This window comes from Symphalangus syndactylus, chromosome 19 (assembly GCF_028878055.3).
Source record: "Symphalangus syndactylus isolate Jambi chromosome 19, NHGRI_mSymSyn1-v2.1_pri, whole genome shotgun sequence".
Lineage (NCBI taxonomy): Eukaryota > Metazoa > Chordata > Mammalia > Primates > Hylobatidae > Symphalangus > Symphalangus syndactylus.
Window position 1 is genome coordinate 69,112,523 of NC_072434.2, and position 20,201 is coordinate 69,132,723.

Below are 20,201 nucleotides of genomic sequence, written 5' to 3' on the forward strand. Positions count from 1 at the left end.
GGGAGGCCGAGGCAGGTGGATCACTTGAGCCCAGGAGTTCGAGACCAGCCTGGTCAACACGGTGAAACCCTGTCTCTACTAAAAATACAAAAATTAGCCAGGTGTAGTGGTGGGCGCCTGTAATCCCAGCTACTTGGGAGGCTGAGGAGGAGAATCACTTGAACCTGGGAGGCAGAGGTTGCAGTGAGCCAAGATCACACCATTGCACTACAGCCTGGGTGACAAGAGCAAAAATTCTGGCCGGGCACGGTGGCTCACGCCTATAATCCCAGCACTTTGGGAGGCCAAGGCAGGCGGATCACTAGGCCAGGAGATCGAGACCATCCTGGCTAACACGGTGAAACCCCGTCTCTACTAAAAAAAAATACAAAAAATTAGCCGGGCATGGTGGCAGGCGCCTGTGGTCCCAGCTACTCGGGAGGCTGAGGGAGGAGAATGGCATGAACCCGGGAGGCGGAGCTTGCAGTAAGCCGAGATCGTGCCACTGCGCTCCAGCCTGGGCGAGAGAGCGAGACTCCATCTCAAAAAAAAAAAAAAAAAAACCAAAAATTCTGTCTCAAAAAAAAAAAAGTTTTTTGTTTTTTTTTTTGAGACAGGGTCTTGGTGGCGCATACCTGTCTTGGTGGCGCGCACCTGTCATCCCAGCTACTCAGGAGGCCCGAAGTGCAAGAATCACTTGAACCCGGGAGGCAGAGGTTGCAGTGAGCGGAGACTGTGCCACTACTACATTCCAGCCTGGGAGACAGAGTGAGACTCCATCCCCCCACTCCCCCCACTCCCCCAACTCCCCCCAAAAAAAGGATCAGAGACAAGTGTAAGCAAATATTAGGAAAATGACACTCCCTATTTTAATCAAAACATGATCTCCTTGTAATGCACACAATGTAAAGTAGATAGTCTTATCCTCATTTTAGGGAGGAGGAAACAGAATCAAAGATGTTAGGTAACTTGCATCAAGTTGGCCAGCTTGATCTCTGAGTAGTGGCAGAACCAGAACCCGATTTGAACCAGCCTCACTCTAAGCCCCCGCCCTTGCCACAGCACCACCACCCATCAATTACATATCCACAAAGAACCTCCGTCTGGTCACGTATGAAATGAGAGATTGGTGCCGTCCAGTTGGGAATCCTGGAGTCTGAATGCCCCACCACAGACGGCAGTGATCAGAAAGATATTCTTCTCTGGGGAGGGCTGGGCCCCATCTACTCCCCAGTCAACTCCCCACATTCCAGGGAGATGCAGTGAGCTCTTCTCTGCCACCAGCTCAGGCTCATGACTGTACTGCCAGGGAAGAGAGTAACATTGCTCCAGACCCATTTGTACCTGACTGCTCTAAATGTTACCTTGGCTGTGGAAAAGTTTGCTGAGTAAATTAATAACATAAGCAAGGGTGTAGGAAGAACTTTAACCTACCTCGCAGAATTCTATACTAAGAGGCCAAACTGTTTTTGAGAACCAAAGGACAATGCATACAACGAGTCTGGTTATTCCTAGAGAATCCTAACTAACTGGGGGCTGACAATATTGATGGGGCTCCTGCCAAGTGCCAGGGCCTGTGCTCATCTCTTTATGGACTATTTAATCCTTACATTGGTATTATCCTCATTTTACAGCCAAGAAAATAAACTAATAGGAAGGAATAAGTAACTCGTCTAAAGTTATACAGCCAAAATTCTAACCCAGTGTCTACATTCAAAGTCCATGACATTGCATTTTTCTTTTTCTTTTTTTAATTAAAAAGAGACCGGGCCAGGCGTGGTGGCTCATGCCTGTAATCCCAGCACTTTGAGAGGCCAAGGTGAGTTGATCACTTGAGGCCAGGAGTTCAAGACCAGCCTGGCCAACACAGTGAAACCCCATCTCTAGTAAAAATACAAAAAATTAACTGGGTGTGGTAGTGCACCTGTAATCCCAGCTACTTGGGAGGCTGAGGCAGGATAATTGCTTGAACCTGGCAGAAGGAGGTTGCAGGCAGCTGAGATTGCGCCACTGCACTCCAGCCTGGGTGACAGAGGGAGACTCTGTCTTAAAATAAAAATTAAAAAAAAAAAACAGAGACTGGGTCCAGGTCTCACTATGTTGCCCAGACTGTTCGTGAACTCTTTGTTGTTGTTGTTGAGACAGAGTTTCCTTTAGCTCTTGTCGCCCAGGCTGAAGTGCAATGCCACGATCTCGGCTCACTGCAACCTCTGCCTCCCACGTTCTAGCAATTCTCCTCCCTCAGCCTCCCGAGTAGCTGGGATTAGAGGCACCCGCCACCACACCTGGCTAATTTTTGTATTTTTAGTAGAGACAGGTTTCACCATGTTGACCAGGCTGGTCTGGAACTCCTGACCTCAAGTGATCTACCTGCCTCAGCCTCCCAAAGTGCTGGGATTATAGGTGTGAGCCACCGTGCCTGGCTAAGAGAAAGGCCTTGAACTCTTAAATTCCTGGCCTCAAGCAATCCTCCGATCTCAGCCTCACAAAGTGCTGGGATTACAGGAGTGAGCCACTACACCTGGCCAATATTTGTTTTTTTTTTTTTTTTTTTTTTTTTTGAGATGGAATCTCACTCAGTAGCCCAGGCTAGAGTGCAGTGGCATGATTTCTGCTGATTGCAGACTTCACCTCCCAGGTTCAAGCGATTCTCCTACCTCAGCCTCCCGAGTAGCTGGGACTACAGGTATACGCCACCATGCCCGGCTAGTTTTTGTATTTTTAGTAGAGATGGGGTTTCATGACTTTGGCCTCGAACTCCTGACCTCAGGTGATCTGCCCACCTCAGCCTCCCAAAGTGCTGGGATTACAGGCATGAACCACTATGCCCAGCCCAAAATTTGTATTTCTTAAAAAGGATTTTACAATGATAATTTTCCTCAAATTCAGAGCCCGCTTTCTACTTAGTATAACCGATGGGTTTTTCTAATGATAATATGAACTCTCCCACTCCCAGGAACACAGGCAGCAGGCCAAGCAGTGGCTCTCAGTGAGCGTGGGGGTGTGGTTTGGGGGAGGGGCAGCCCATGAACACCCCAAGCTACTTCCACACTCCAGTGGTCAGGAGAACGCACAATTGAAAGCAGGAACAGGAGTCTGTGGCCTGGAGCTCACATTTAACCAAATAGTTTTCAGAGCTGGCTCAGAAACACAGTTCTCCAAACCACAGCACTCTGCAAAGCCCAGGTGAGATCATCCAATGGCCATCCTAGGACAAGCAAGCAGAACTCCTTTGCCAACAGGAATCTGGATGTTGTGAGCGCCTCAAGTCACTGACTCCCCCTCCTCATGACCAGGGGGATCATGAGCAGCTGTTTAATAGCCGCCAGTGTCAAACCCAGTGGCCGGGGGCCCGGGAAGAACCCCGACTTGGGAGTGCAGCCCTTTAGGCATCTCAGAGCCAGGGACAGGAAAGAAAAACAGGTTGCGTTGCCAGTGTGACTGAAGCAAATTACCTTCCCTGGGCTGGTTTCCTTTATCTATCTTATCTGTCTTTTCTTACCTCCCTCCCAGGACCCTGAGATGCCTTGGAAATCTGATGGGAAAAGCACTGTCACTCACTGCGGGGGTTGTGGTTATGCTGGTTACTGATGCCACTGGGAACACCAAGCTACTGAGTCAGTCATTTGGGACAGTGCCAGCAGTCAGAGCACAGGTCACACTTGTTCCAAATCATGGCAGTCGGTGCTTGCTGCCCAAACTATTGTCTGAGTTTATTTTTTAAGAAATTAAAAAAAAAAAGCCGGCCGGGCGCGGTGGCTCACGCTTGTAATCCCAGCACTTTGGGAGGCTGAGGCGGGCGGATCACGAGGTCAGGAGATCGAGACCACGGTGAAACCCCGTCTCTACCAAAAATACAAAAAAATTAGCCGGGCGTGGTGGCGGGCGCCTGTAGTCCCAGCTACTCGGAGAGGCTGAGGCAGGAGAATGGCGTGAACCCGGGAGGCGGAGCTTGCAGTGAGCCGAGATCGCGCCACTGCACTCCAGCCTGGGTGACAGAGCAAGACTCCGTCTCAAAAAAAAAAAAAAAAAAAAGCCGGGCGCGGTGGCTCACGCTTGTAATCCCAGCACTTTGGGAGGCCAAGGCGGGCGGATCACGAGGTCAGGAGATCGAGACCACGGTGAAACTCCGTCTCTACTAAAAATACAAAAAAATTAGCCGGGCGTGGTGGCGGGCGCCTGTAGTCCCAGCTACTCGGAGAGGCTGAGACAGGAGAATGGCGTGAATCCGGGAGGCAGAGCTTGCAGTGAGCCAAGATCGCGCCACTGCACTCCAGCCTGGGTGACAGAGTGAGACTCCGTCTCAAAAAAAAAAAAAAAGAAAAGAAATTAAAAAAAAATTATCATCAATTACAAAGAACGTAAAATATACCATTGTTACCATTTTTTTTCTTTTTTTGAGACAGAGTCTCACTCTATCGCCCAGGCTGGAGAGTAATGGCACACTCTCAGCTCACTGCAACCTCTGCCTCCCGGGTTCAAGCAATTCTCCTGCCTCAGCCTCCTAAGTAGACAGGATTACAGGCGCCCACCACTGCACCTGGCTAATTTTTTTTTTATTTTTAGTAGAGATAGGGTTTCACCACATATGGTCAAGCTGGTCTCAAACTCCTGACCTCAGGTGATCCATCCGCCTCGGCCTCCCAAAGTGCTGGGATTACAGGCCTGAGCCACCGCACCCAGCCCATTGTTACTTTTTTTTTCTTTTCTTTTTTTTTTTTGAGACAGAGTCTTGCTCTGTCACCCAGGCTGGAGTGCAGTGGCGTGATCTCGGCTCACTGAAGCCTCTGCATCCCCGGTTCCAGCGATTCTCCTGCCTCAGCGTCCTGGGTAGCTGTGATTACAGGCACCCACCACCACTCCCGGTTAATTTTTGTATTTTTAGTAGAGACAGGGGTTTCACCATGTTGGCCAGGCTGGTCTTGATCTCCTGACCTCAGGCAATCTGCCCACCTTGGCCTCCCAAAGTGCTGGGATTACAGGCATTAGCCACCGCACCCAGCCCATTGTTACCATTTTTACGTGTCCAGTTCAGGAGTATTACATACATTCACATTGTTATGCAACCTATCTCCAGAACTTTTCATCTTGAAAATCTGAAATTCAAAAAAATTAAATAAAAAATGAAAGAAAAAGAAAAAAAAAGAAGAAGAAGAAAGAAAAACCGAAACTCCATGCTCATTAAACAGCTCCCTATTTTCCCTCCCCCAGCCCCTGGCAACTAACACTTTACTTTCTGTTTCTATAAATTTGATTTGAGTATTTTTTTTTAATCAACAAAACTCTTAACTTGCACTGTCAATATATTCCAAATATTCCAATATATTCCAAAATATTCCACAGCAGGCCTGGGTCATGCTGGATTAGCAAAGACAAGGATTGGCTTAGATGGAGTCACACCCTCCCCAGCCTTGGGTTTGGGTAATTCTCAACACTCTAATTCATTCTCCCCTGGCAGCTGGAGAGACCAGTGGGACAGCCACTCACTGCAGAAGGGGCTGGTGAGAGACATGCTCATCATCTCCGAGGGCCTGGCTCTGTGCCAGCCACACACTTATCTGCCTGCTCCATCTCCGGAGTTTCTGGGTCTGAGCTTTGGCAATGGAAGTTGTGCTTCCACTATTAGCCAACACCGAGCTGGACTCTGGTAACTGACACAGCTGTGCACCTAGTGTAGCTCAGGTTAAGATGACTTGGCTTTTTAAATTGCCTTCTCTGAATAGATATTTATCCTAAGACTGGACTGGCTGCATGAAATTGGGTTTTCAAAACGGAACTGCCTGTGAGGGTGTGTGAGTGTGGATGTCAGGTGGCAGGGGGCTGAGAAGGAAAGTGCAAGTGGGGCCTCCCATCCCACATGACTCACACGTTTCTCACGTACCCACACCCAGCCCTCCCCCGCCCCTGAAACCCAACACACACACTCAGGGCTGTAAACCATATGACTCGGCTCCTGCCTGCCTCTCCCAGGCCATCTCTCCCTGTGGTCCAGCCACCATGGGCTGCTTTCTGCTCCACACACACTCAGGATTGCTGTGTCCCAGGGCCTGCTTGGTGTCCTCTGCATAGACACTAGACCAGAGCTCACAGAGCTGCCTCCCTCTCAACAATCAGCTCTCAGCTCAAATGCCACCTCTTTAAAGAAGACTTCCTTAGAAACAGCCTGATTTCTAGTTTCACCAAAAACTGACCCTGAGATGAGAATTTGGGTATATGGCTTATTTGGAAGGTAATCCTGAAATGAGTGAGAAAAGGAAATCTGAAAAAGCAGGCCAGTAAAGCGTGTGTCACTTGAGGAGCAGGTAACCACTGTAGGCAACTGGAGCTCGTCCCCCAGGACTCCTGAGAGCTCTCGCAACATCCCACCAATGGTTACAGAGGTGTTTGCCTTGGAGTAATTCCTTTTTTTTTTTTTTTTTTTTTGAGACGGAGTCTTGCTCTGTCTCCCAGGCTGGAGTGCAGTGGCGCAATCTCCGCTCACTGCAAGCTCCGCCTCCCGGGTTCCTGCCATTCTCCTGCCTCAGCCTCTCCGAGTAGCTGGGACTACAGGCGCCCGCCACCACGCCCGGCTAATTTTTTTGTATTTTTAGTAGAGACGGGGTTTCACCGTGGTCTCGATCTGCTGACCTCGTGATCCGCCCGCCTCGGCCTCCCAAAGTGCTGGGATTACAAGCGTGAGCCACCGCGCCCGGCCTGGAGTAATTCCTTAAGCTACAGGTTTGCTCTGTGTATTTTTCTGTATCTGGATTTTACAATACAAGATTTTTTGTTTTGTGTTTTGTGAGACAGCGTCTCGCTCTGTTACCCAGGCTGGAGTGCAATGGTACGATCTTGGCTCACTGAAACCTGTGCCTCCCAGGTTCCAGCGATTCTCCTGCCTCAGCCTCCTGAGTAGCTGGGATTACAGGCACCTGCCACCATGCCTGACTAAGTCTGGTATTTTTTAGTAGAGATGGGGTTTTACCATGTTGGCCAGGCTGGTCTCGAACTCCCAACCCCTGGTGATCCGCCTGTCTTGGCCTCTCAGAGGACTGGGATTACAGGTGAAAGCCACCATGCCTGGCCATTTTTTGTTTTTTGAGAGAGTCTCACTCTGTCACCCAGGCTGGTGTGCAATAGCGCAATCACGGCTAAGTGCAGCCTTGACCTCCCAGGCGCCAACGATCCTCCCACCTCAGCTGATACTGCAGGCATATGCCACTGTGAAAGTAAAATAAACCTTGGAGCCCTAAAATCACTAAGCTAAAGGGAAAAGTCAAGATGGGAACTGCTAGGACAAACCTGCCTTCCATTCTGTTGAAAGTCATTCCTCTGCTCAGCCGGGCAGGTGGCTCACGCCTGTAATCCTAGCACTTTGGGAGGCCGAGGTGGGCAGATCACAAGATCATGAGATCAAGACCATCCTGGCTAACATGGTGAAACCCCATCTCTACTAAAAATACAAAAAATTAGCCAGGCATGATGGTGGGCGCCTGTAGTCCCAGCTAGTCGGGAGGCTGAGGCAGGAGAATGGCATGAACCCGGGAGGCGGAGCTTGCAGTGAGCGGAGATCAAGCACTGCACTCCAGCCTGGGCAACAGAGTGAGACTCCGTCTCAAAAAAAAAAAAAAAAAAAGGCCGGGCGTGGTGGCTCATGCCTGTAATCCCAGCACTTTGGGAGGCCGAAGTGGGCGGATCACGAGGTCAGGAGATCGAGACCATCCTGGCTAACACGGTGAAACCCCGTCTCTACTAAAAAATACAAAAAAAAAATTAGCTGCGCATGGTGGCGGGTGCCTGTAGTCCCAGCTACTAGGGAGGCTGAGGCAGGAGAATGGCGTGAACCTGGGAGGTGGAGCTTGCAGTGAGCCAAGATTGTGCCACTGCACTCCAGCCTGGGTGACAGAGCGAGACTCCTTCTCAAAAAAAAAAAAAAAAAAAAAAAATAGAAAGTCATTCCCCTGCTCACTAAGATAGATGCATATCTGATTGCCTCCTTTGGAAAGGCTAATCAGAAAGTCAAAAGAATGCAACCTTTTGTGTCTCACCTACCTGTCACCTGGAAACCCTCTCCCTGCTTAAGTTGTCCCGCCTTTCCAGACAGAACCAATGTACATCTTACATTGATTGATTTCTCATGTCTCCCTAAAATGTATAAAACCAAGCTGTTGGCCGGCGTGGTGGCTCACGCCTGTAATCCTAGCACTTTGAGAGACCGAGGTGCATGGATCACCTGAGGTCAGGAGTTTGAGACCAGCCTGGTCGATGTGGTGAAACCCCGTCTGTACTAAAAATACAAAAATTAGCCGGGCTTGGTGGTGGGCACCTGTTATCACAGCTACTCAGGAGGCTGAGGAAGGAGAATCACTTGAGCCTGGGGAGTGGAGGTTGCAGTGAGCTGAGATCACGCCACTTCATTCCAGCCTGAGTGAAAGAGCGAAACTCCATCTCAAAAAAAAAAACAACAAAAAAAAAACAAGCTGTGTGGCCGGGTGTGGTGGCTCACGCCTGTGATCCTGTAATCCCAGCACTTTGGGAGGCCAAGGCAGGTGGATCACCTGAGGTCAGGAGTTCGAGACCAGCCTGACCAACATGGTGAAAACCCATCTCTACTAAAAAATACAAAAATTAGACAGGTGTGGTGTCATGTGCCTGTAATCCCAGCTACCTGTGAGGCTGAGGCAGGAGAATCGCTTGAACCCGGGAGGCGGAGGTTGCAGTGAGCCGTGATCATGCCACTACACTCCAGCCTGGATGACAGAGCAAGGCTCCGTCTCAAAAAAAAAAAGAAAAAGTAAAAAATAAAAATACAACCAAGCTGTGCCCCCACTACCTGGGCACATGTCATCAGGACATCCTGAGGCTGTCATGAACTCCTGGTCTCAAGTGATCCACCCGCCTCGGTCTCCCAAAGTGTTGGGATTACAGGTGTGGGCTGCTGCTCCCGGCCAAAAATAAACTTTCTAAATTAACTGAGACTTTTCTCAGATTTTTAGGGTTCCCACCACCAGGCCTGGCTAATTTTAAAATTTTCTGTAGAGATGGGGGTGTTGGGGTGTTGGGCCGAGGGAAGGGGGAGGTCTCACTATGTTCCTAGGCCTGGTTGTGAACTCATAGGCTCAAGCAATCCCTCCATCTCTGCCATGCAGCCAATACAAGATTTTTTAAAAGTTCCTCAGAGAGGTGAGGGGGCTGAGGTGCATGTTCACCGACTCCTGCCCCTCTTTGGTTGAAGGTTGCTCGTGGGGACACTTCGGGTTGGTCTGGGGTAGAGGAGCGGAGAAAGCCCTCAGGGAGAGACCCAGGAAAGCCTCTGCACAAATGGGCACTGTCTGGAGTGTACAGAGAGGACAGGAGAGGCCCTGACGGGTGTCTGATGCCACCTCACCAACGTCACACCCACCTTCACCATGACTTTCTCTATCCAAATCCCAGGGGCCTAAGCTTCAGGACCCCTCACTGGCATGCACCATCCAGGCCCTAGGAGAGAGGTGTTGTTACTATTATCCTGTGTTTACAGATGAAGAAAATGACAAACACGGTGAGTGGAAGGAACTTGCCCACGGCTAGAGAGCAGCAGAAGAGGGCAAGTCTTATCCCCTGACAATCCCTTTCCTAATCTTTAAGAAAGCAAAGCACAATGATGAAAAGTTTAAAGGTTTAAGGTTTAAATAATGCTCCAGGTAGGCTGGGCATGGTAGCTCACTCCTGTAATCCTAGCACTCTGGGAGGCCGAGGTGGGTGGATCACAATGTCAGGAGTTCAAGACCAGCCTGGCCAACATGGTGAAATCTCGTCTCTACTAAAAATACAAAATTAGTTGGATGTGGCAGGAGAATCACTTGAACCCAGGAGGCAGAAGTTGTGGTGAGCCAAGATCACGCCACTGCACTCTAGCCTGGGCAACAGAGCAAGAGTCTGTCTAAAATAAATAAATAAAAAATAAAAATTTTCCAAGTATAGTCCCAAGACAAAAAGGAGTGACTCATGAAAGGAGAGAGGACTTAAATACTCTTAAGTACTGGCTGTGGGTTCGCACAAGAAAGGAGTAAATGCAAGGAACTGGATAGAATGACTGATATAGTGGCTGGGTACAGTGGCTCGCGCCTGTAATCCCAGCACTTTGGGAGGCTGAGGGGGGCGGATCACCTGAGGTTTGGAGTTCGAGACCAGCCTGACCAACATGGAGAAACCCCGTCTCTACTAAAAGTACAAAATTAGCCGGGCATGGCAGGAGAATCACTTGAACCCAGGAGGTGGAAGTTGTGGTGAGCAGAGATCGTGCTTTTGCACTCCAGCCTGGGCAACAAGAGTGAAACTCCATCTCAATAAAAGGAATGGCTGATTTAGGTACAGGAGAGTAGTTTGTTAATACACTTGTGCATAACTTTGCTCACTTTCTTTTTCTGTTGCTAAAGTAATTTGTAGGCCAGGCACAGTGGCTCACACCCATTATCCCAGCACTTTGGGAGGCCGAGGCAGGTGGATCACTTGCAGTCGGGAGTTTGAGACCAGCCTGGCCAACAGAGCGAAACCCCATCTCTACTAAAAATAGAAAAATTAGCCGGGTGTGGTGGAGCACACCTGTCATCCCAGATACTCGGGAGGCTGAGGCAGGAAGATTGCTTGAACCCGGGAGGGTTCAGTGAACTGAGATCGTGCCCCTGTACTCCAGCCTGGGCGACAGAGCCAGACCCTGTCTCAAAAAGAAAAAAAAAGTAATTTGTAGAAATTCACATAAAAGTAGCAAAAAGGTATATACATTGTCCATAATCCCAGCTCTCAAAGGCCACCATTATGAATGCTTTTGTAAGTCATGATGAGTGCTGGGATTACAGGCTTGAGCCACCCATGCCTGGCCAAAGCAGATCTGTGTTCCCTGTTCTGTCCTTCCCAGTCTACCCACCTTCATTTGTCCAATCACAGACCCCAAGACCCACAGACCACAGTAAAAGGTCCTAAGGTAGAAAAGCCAGACCAGAAGCTGAGCGCTGGGCTTTTCCCCCACCATGTGCCACTGTCCCCTCTGTCCCCTAACATTTGTACCAGCTGCTTCATCATAACCATACAGAAAATGGTACCTGGCCAGCCTCTTCCTAGGTTAGCGTGCAGCTCCCTTACATACTTGCAAGTCTTGTTCCAGGTCACGTCTGTGGTCCTGTAAATCCAGCTCTGTCTATCTCTCAACTAGAGGCGTCAGGGTCAGGGGTATTGCCTCTGACTGATGGACAGTGAAGTTCTGCAGCTCCTGAAGCTCACAGTAAAGAGGCGTTGAGGGGTGGAGGGCGAATGTTACCCTCTATTTGTAACCGTGGAACGCAGAGACGTAGCCTTTGCTCTTCCCTCTACCCAGCAATATCTTCCTCCCAAAAGCTGCACCACTTACTCTCACTTCCTTCAGAGATCATCTTACCAGAGGCCTTTCCCGGCCAATCTCTATACAGTAACCACCCCACTCACGCACACCCTTGGCCCTTTACAGAGCCTTTCCCTTCTTTTTCTTCACAGCACGTGCCACTTGTTTTATATATATATATGTATATAGGTGCATACATAAATAGATATATTTGGATTTATTGACTGTACCCTCCACCCTCTTCCCACTGGAAAGAAAGGCCCAGAGGGGAGGAACTTTGGTTTGGCTCTTAGCTGTATTATTGTTACCCACTAGCGCAGCTGCAGTCAATACATATTTGTGGAAGGGATTACTGAAATCTCTCCTCCCACTTATATTACTGTCCTTGCAGTTTCTAATTTCAACTTGCAAGTGGACTATGAACTGCAAATTACTACATGGTGCACTGATGCTAATTAAAAAATCATTAGGATGGCCTGGAATGAACTTGGCTTAATTTTAATCTGCCACCTGAATGTGGTCCAGGTTCCAGGTGAAAACAAATACAGGCTCCTTCAGGATTTGAGACCTGCAGTACAGTAATTCCAGCAGAGATAAGCAGGGCTTCTGGAATTTGTCCCTTATCCCCTTCACTGCTTAATCACACGTTGTTCCCTGCCCAGGCCAATTGGCATTACCTCCAGACTTCAAAATGCCCTTCTGCAGCTCCTGTGCTGGTGAAAGAAAAAAAAAAAAAAACACCGTGAAGTCCACTGGAGCAAATTTTAATTTTAATGTGCCAAGTCTGGCCGGGCGCGGTGGCTCACGCTTGTAATCCCAGCACTTTGGGAGGCCGAGGCGGGCGGATCACGAGGTCAGGAGATCGAGACCATGGTGAAACCCTGTCTCTACTAAATGTATAAAAAAAAATAAGCCGGGCGCGGTGGCGGGCGCCTGTAGTCCCAGCTACTCGGGAGGCTGAGGCAGGAGAATGGCGTGAACTCGGGAGGCGGAGCTTGCAGTGAGCCGAGACTGCGCCACTGCACTCCAGCCTGGGCGACAGAGCAAGACTCCGTCTCAAAAAAAAAATAATAATAATAAAAAAATAATAATAATAATAATGTGCCAAGTCACCAAAGAGCCAGCTGATTCGACTTGGCTGCTGAGGAAGGAACAGTGAAAAGTATGTGGACAAAAGAGATCATTTGTTGTTTTTACCTCAAACAATTCTCAAAACATATTTCACATTGAGAATGAGACAGGTACAAATGCACGTCTGGACTGTACATACTGTTGAAGGTAAATTCATTTGCTTAGTGAGTCAAGGTTGGCAGGAAGCCAAAATGTTCCGACCTTGCTTCTGATGCTGAGGCTTCAGCTAGTCATAAAATTACCTAGATCATTTAAGACATAATTACTTCTATCTCAGCCAATTATTTCAGTAGAAAGTTTTTTTTCTTTTCCAAAACAATCCTTAATTCATTAAAAGTGCTTATTTCAAAATATTTTATAGAGAAGGGGGTTTAGAATGTGTATGTACAGGCCAGGTGCAGTGGCTCACGCCTGTAATCCCAACACTTTGGGAGGCCGAGGCAGACGAATCACCTGAGGTCAGGAGTTTGAGACCAGCCTGGCCAACATGGTGAAACCCTGTCTCTACTAAAAATACAAAAATTAGCCAGGCGTGGTGGCAGGTGCCTGTAATCCCAGCTACTCGGGAGGCTGAGGGAGGAGAATCGCTTGAATCTGGGAGGCGGAGGTTGCAGTGAGCGGAGATCACGCCACTGCACTCCAGCCTGGGCGACAGAGTAAGACTCCGTCTCAGAAAAAAAAAAAAAAAAGTGTATGTACAGATTAAACAATAAAGTGAACCTCACGTGACTACACTGGAGACACCAGCACCTTCAGAGACCCCTGAGCACTCTGCCATTCCATCCCCTTTCCTCTCCAGAGGTAATCAATATCCCGACCTTTGTGTTAACCACCCCCTAGCATTTATTCTTAATTGTTTTTATCTCTCTGTGAATCTCTCAAAAACATTGTTTAGTTTGGAAAAAAACTGAGCAGTAAGCACAGCCCTAGCTTTGTAAAGGGAGGGCAGTGATGCTCCCATGGCTCGCACGCTCCCTGAAGATGACCTGAGTGGAGCTTCTGGGCAGAGCCTGGCTTCCACGTCCCCTTGAGTTCTCCAGAGTCCATCTGGGGTTATGTCACAGGGCGTAGTGTGAGTGAAGTGCTGGCTGACCAGCAGAAACATGGTCAAAGGGCATGGGCTGCTCTGGATTTTCTGCCTCTAGACTCACCACGGCTGCAGTGGGTGGAAACAGACCTGGCAGAGATCATCAGTGCCCCCGGGCGCTCTGGGAAGCAGGGCCTTTCATCTTCTTCGACCTGGGCACACCTGAGCGTTTTTATCTTCATGTACAAGGACCATCGTTGCTCTGTGATCATAACCCTCTGCATGTCTATCTTCTGAGTCACGGCCGCAGTCTGGACCAGCTGCTCGCTATTGCTAGGCAGGAGCTGTCCTCCCAGGAGCTCCCTTGTCCGCCACCAGGTTCAGGACCCCTGTATCCCATGTCTCCTTTCTCCTGGGACTACTTCTTCATCTGGGGGAGCACATCGTCTGATAGTCTCCCCAGAAAGGGTGAAAGGATGTAAATAGACAAGTCTACCTGACACTACTCGGGGTGGTGGGGTGTGTCCGGTGCCCCCTCTGCACCACTCCTCTCCGAGGGCTTCCTGGGAGACAGCCCACCAGCTGGGATGTTCTAATTTGGACTCAGTAGAAACTATCAAAGTGGATGCAGTCTCAGAAAACTAGGAGGGTCAGGAATTGAGTCTGTTTTTGGCTGATCTTATCTCAGACAAAAAAAAAGAGAGAGAGAGAGAATTGAGCCTGTTGTAGTGCACAGCATTCCAGCCTGGGCAACATAGTGAGACCCCTCTGTAATAAAAAAAAAAAAAAATTCAGCCTGGAGGAACTTAAATTAACATTGTCCTGGCCTTGGAATGCCTTTAGAAAAACAATAGAAAAACCCCTAGGCCCAGCCGTGCAAGCACTGGTGTACCAAGAATTCAAGGCCTGGGCCCCACAGCTCCCTGGCAGCAGCATTTCAGCCTTATAAGGCAGCATAAGTTGTTTCTAAGTGCTGAGGAGACTGGGGATATGGGAGGCAGCAAGTCCACATCTCTCCTCCCCTACCTGGCAGTCTCCTCCCCATCCAGGCACTGATAAGATATTGCAGTCCTGACTCTGTCTCCTTGAGATTTAAGAGAGGTATCGGGAGACACACCCTATGTGTTTGGCTTCCATCCCCAGCCCTGCCCATTTGCTGCTGGGAGTAAACCAAAGCAAAAGCACTCTGAAATGGAACGAAGTCACCATTCTCTCCTATCTGGAATCTGCGTGAGACTCTGCGGTCTTAGTCAAAGCATGCTGACCTGGGGGCAGGGGACTTGGGCCCCACCCCTGGGAGCCACTAGTGCATGCTCCTGGACAGTCATTATCGGGGCCCTGGGTTAGTTCCTCTTCTTTAAACTGGAGGTTGGGTGTCAGGGATTCTCCTCTCTCGGAACATCAGAATCACCTGGAGAGATTTAACTAGCTACAGCCGCCCAGGCCCCACCTGGAGACTCTGATATAATTGGTCTGTAGGGAGGCCCAGGTAACATATTTTCGAAAACCCTTAGTTGATTCTTGCGTCATCCAGCTGAGAAACACTCACACATGACTCTAGGGACTTTTGTAGCATTATGATTCAGTAATTCTGATAAGAAACTGTAGGTAATTTTTTTATTTTTTAAAGAGTCTCGCTCTGTCGCCCAGGCTGGAGTGCAGTGGTGCGATCTCAGCTCGCCGCGAACTCTGCCTCCCGGGCTCAAGTGGTTCTCGTGTCTCAGCCACGGAGTAGCTGAGATTACAGGCAAGTGCCACCATGTGTGGCTAATGTAGGTAATATTTTGCAACATAAAATCCAAGGGTAGGCCAGAAGCAGTGGCTCATGCCTGTAATCCCAGCACCTTGGGAGGCTGAGGTGGGTGAATTGCTTGAGCTTTTCGAGACCACCCTGGGCAACACAGTGAAACCCTGTCTCTACTAAAAATACAAAAATCAGTTGGGCATGGTGGTGCACACCTGTAGTCCCAGCTATTTGGGAGGCTGAGGTGGGAGAATCACCTGAGCTTGGGGAAGTCAATGCTGCAGTGAGCTGAGATCACACCACTGCACTCCAGCCTGGGTGACAGAGCGAGACCTTGTTTCAGAAAAAAAAAAATAAATAAAAATAAAGGCCAGATGCGGTGGCTCACACCTGTAATCCCAGCACTTTGGGAGGCCGAGGCAGGCAGATCGTGAGGTCAGGAGTTCGAGACCAGCCTGGCCAACCTGGTGGAACCCTGTCTCTACTAAAAATACAAAAATTGGCCAGGCGTGGTGGCACACTCCTGTACTCCCAGTTACTCGGGAGGCTGAGGCAGAAGAATCGCTTGAACCTCACTCACAGAGGTTGCAGTGAGCCGAGATCGCGCCATTGCACTCCAGCCTGGGTAACAAAGTGAGACTCCATCTCAAAAAAAAAAAAAAAAAAAAAAAATCGAAGGGTAATCTCAGAGCTCCTGACAGGTAGTCTTGTAAAAGTAACGTCCATTGTTATGTAGTATTCAATAGGACTTCAAAACTACAGTGCAAGCACTGGCTTCTAATTATGCCTAAGGAGAGACGTTAGCATTCTTCAGTGTCCCTAGAGTTAAACATTTGTCCATTTTCTTAAATGTTTTACTCTCTAGACTAGACGGGAGGATGGGTATTTCCTCACTTCCATCCTATCCATTTAAAAATCACTTATTTATTTATTTTTGAGACGGAATCTTGTTCTATTGCCCAGGCTGGAGTGCAGTGGTGTGATCTTGGCTCACTGCAACCTCCGCCTCCCAGGTTCAAGCGATTCTCCTGCCTCAGCCTCCTGAGTAGCTGGGACTACAGGTGCCTGCCACCACGCCCGGCTAATTTTTGTATTTTTAGTAGACACGGGGGTTTCACCATGTTGGCCAGGATGGTCTCGAACTCCTGACCTAGTGATCCACCTGCCTCGGCCTTCCAAAGTGCTGGGATTACAGGTGTGAGCCACCACGCCTGGCCACTTATTTATTATTTATTTATTTATTTTTAAGACAGAGTCTTACTATGTCGCCCAGGCTGGAGTGCAGTGGCACAATCTTGGCTCATTGCAACCTCTGCTTCCTGGGCTCAAGTGATCCTGCTGCCTCAGCCTCCTGCATAGCTGGTATTACAGGCACATGCCATCATGCCTGGCTAATTTTTTGTATTTTTTGTAGAGATAGGGTTCTGCCATGTTACCCAGGCTGGTCTTGAACAACTGGACTCAAGTGATCTGCCTGCCTCGGCCTCCCAAAGTGCTGGGATTACAGACGTGAGCCACAGTGCCCAGCCAAGCTAATGTTTGTGAGTCCACCTGTCTTTTTCCTCTATCCCATGCTACCAGGAACTATTAATAACAAGGCGTGTGACATTTTGGCTGCTAAAGCACAGAATCTCCAAACCCGTGCCATGCAAGGTGCCAAATTAAAGTGGATACAAATAATTTCATTCTTCACAAATGAATCTAGAGTAGACTATAAACTGAGGCTGGCAATAAAGGATTTAAGAATCTTTCATTGAGATTGTTACTTCAATGTTCAAGTTCTTAGTGGGCTGAGAAAAATAAAGCAATTGTTTTTTGAGAAAGTGTCTTGTTTTGTGGCCGGGTGTGGTGGCTCACGCCTGTAATCTCAGTACTTTGGGAGGCCAAGGCAGGTGGATCACTTGAGGTCAGGAGTCTGAGACCAGCCTGGCCAACATGGTGAAACTCTGTCTTTACCAAAAATATAAAAAATTAGCTGGGTGTGGTGGCATGTGCCTGTAATCTCAGCTACTTGGGAAGCTGAGGCAGAAGAATTGCCTGAAACCGGGAGGCAGAGTTTGCAGTGAGCCGAGATTACACCACTGCACTCCAGCCTTGGCGATGGCGCAAGACTGTATCTCAAAAAAAATACAAAACAAACAAAAAAAGAAAGTATCTTGCTCTGTTGCCCAGGCCTGAATGCAGTGGCAGGATCTTGGGTTACTGCAACCTGAACCTGCCAGGCTCAAGCAATCCTTCCACCTCAGCCTCCTGAGTAACTAGGACTATCGGCACACGCCACGATGCCTGGTTAATTTTATTTCTTCGTACAGACGCGGGTCTCACTATGTTCTTCAGGCTGGTCTCAAACTCCTGGACTCAAGTGATCCTCCTGCTTTGGCCTCCTAAAGTGCTGGGATTAGAGGCATGAGCTACTGCACCTGGCCAAATGAAGCAATTTTTAAAAATCAGACATGAAGGCCGGGCACAGTGGGTCACACCTCTAATCCCACCACTTTGGGAGGCCGAGGCAGGTGGATCACAAGGTCAGGAGATTGAGACCATCCTGGCTAACACGGTGAAACCCCGTCTCTACTAAAAATAAATTTTAAAAAATTATAGCCTTTATGCTTAAATAAGAAAAGAAGGGCTAAACATTAATAAGGTATGTGTTCATATTGTGTAGTTAGAAAAAGAACACATCCTGGCTGGGCACGGTGGCTCACGCCTATAATCCCAGCACTTTGGGAGGCCAAGGCGGGTGGATCACGAGGTCAGGAGATTGAGACCATCCTGGCTAACACGGTGAAACCCCGTCTCTACTAAAAAAAAATACAAAAAATTAGCCGGGCGTGGTGGCAGGTGCCTGTGGTCCCAGCTACTCAGGAGGCTGAGGCAGGAGAATGGCGTGAACTTGGGAGGCGGAGCTTGCAGTGAGGCGAGATCGCACCACTGCACTCCAGCCTGGGTGACAGAGCGAGACTCTGTCTCAAAAAAAAAATAATAATAAAATAAAATAAATAAAAATCAGACATGAAGTAGGTCCTCAAAAAGTGTTGTTGAATTAGTTTGCTTTTCATCTCCTTTTATTCATTTTTCTTTATTTTTCTCCACCTCCTATTTTAATTTTTTTAGAAACAGGGCCTCGCTCTGTCATGCAGGTTGGAGTGCAGTGGCACAATCACAGCTCACTGCAACCTTGATCTTCTGGGCTCAAGCAATCCTCTTGCCTCAGCCTCCCGAGTAGCTGGGATACCACCATACTGGCTAATTCTTTTTCTTTTTCTTTTCTTTTCTTTTCTAAATTTTTTAATTCCAATTTTAATTTTATTTTACGTATTTTTTTTTTTGAGGCAGAGTCAAGCTCTGTCGTCCAGGCTGGAGTGCAGTGGCACAACCTCAGCTCACTGCAACCTCCGCCTCCTGGGTTCAAGTGATTCTCCCGCGTCAGCCTTCTGAGTAGCTGTGATTACAGGTGCATGCCACCATGCCCAGCTAATTTTTGGATTTTTAGTAAAGTCAGGGTTTCACCATGTTGGTCAGGCTGGTCTTGAACTCCTGACCTCAAGTGATGCACCCGCCGCAGTCTCCGAAAGTGCTTTGATTACAAGCGTGAGCCACCGCACCCGGCTTCTTTTTCTTTTTCTTTTTTTAGAGATGGGGTCTTGCTATGTTGCCCAAGCTAGTCTTGAACTCCTGGCCTCAAGGGATCTTCCCACCTTGGCCTTCCAAAGTGCTGGGATTACAGGCTGAGCCACGGCGCCTGGCCCTGATCCCCTTTTCTAATATATGGCTTTTTAATTTGAAAAATTGATGTCCTTATATGCTGTGAAACAGCATTTCTATAGCTCCCTGGACTATGCTAGTTCCCTCACCCAGTGTCTCCACTTCTAAAGTCCTCAGTTACTGTGAAACTCATTTATCTTTCTGCAACATTAATTTTGAGAAAGTTGAAGCGAGCGAAACTTCCTGGAATCTGAAAAGAAGACCCATTGTCCCCATACCAGGCTCACAATCAGCCAAAGGGGGAAGCAGATTTTCCTGTCTGTACAAAAGAAGGTAATTAGGATTTTGGTTGTAATAAATTACCTATAATCTCCTCTTTGAAGCTGTTTTAGAGAATGCTCCTGTAGGCCAGGGTCTTAGAAAGCTTCTTTTGAATGCCTTGACCATATTCAGGGCTCCTGGGCCCCTCAGCATGAGAGAAGTATTGCTAAAAGGGCTTCTGACCAGCAGTAACTAAATACCAGAGGAAGACCCACCTCCAAAGCCTTACGGCTTGTCTGCAGACAGCCACGAAATCTTAGTTTGGTGGAAATGACATCAGATCTTTTCACTGTTAACTGTGCTTTGTGCCATAGACTAAAGTGATTCAGTTGTTCAATTATTATAAAAAGTCACTTGCTGGCCAGGCGCGGTGCCTCACGCCTGTAATCCCAGCACTTTGGTAGGCCGAGGAGGGTAGATCACCTGAGGTCAGGAGTTCAAGACCAGCCTGGTCAACATGGTGAAACGCCGTCTCTACTAAAAATACAAAAATTAGCTGGGAGTGGCAGTGCATGCCTGTAGTCCCACCTTCTCAGGAGACTGAGGCAGGAGAATTGCTTGAACCCGGGAGGCGAAGATTGCAGTGAGATTGCACCACTGCCCCCCAGCCTGGGTGACAGAGCGAGACTCTGTCTCAAAAAAAAAAAAAGGTAACTTGGTTCTTATTATGTGTCAAGTGCTATAGATGCCAAAATGAGGAGAGGACATGCTATGGTCAATTTTAGCCTAGCACTTAAATAGCAGATCTAGTATCAGTGCTGGTCAGTCCAGGTCAGCACAGAAGGCAGTCTGAGCTGAAAGCAGATGGAGGAGGAAAAGCTGCTCAGGAAATGGTATTGAAATCCCAATGCAGTCCCTGTGGGTGGTAGGGAGGAGACATTCTAGGAAGGGGGAACATCATGAGCACAAACTCAGAGGTGTGATAGAACATAGCACTGGAATGGAATGGCAATCAATCC

At 48.4% G+C, this 20,201-nt stretch overlaps 1 long non-coding RNA gene across 1 annotated transcript; it reads right to left on the reverse strand.

Moving 5' to 3' along the window:
• Nucleotides 1-9,609: 9,609 nt before the first annotated feature.
• On the reverse strand, nucleotides 9,610-14,348 carry LOC129458163 (uncharacterized). The gene is made up of 2 exons (XR_008649551.2): nucleotides 13,597-14,348; nucleotides 9,610-9,880 (listed from the first exon to the last, which is right to left on the reverse strand). It is a non-coding gene; the product is annotated as an uncharacterized lncRNA (long non-coding RNA).
• Nucleotides 14,349-20,201: the final 5,853 nt, after the last annotated feature.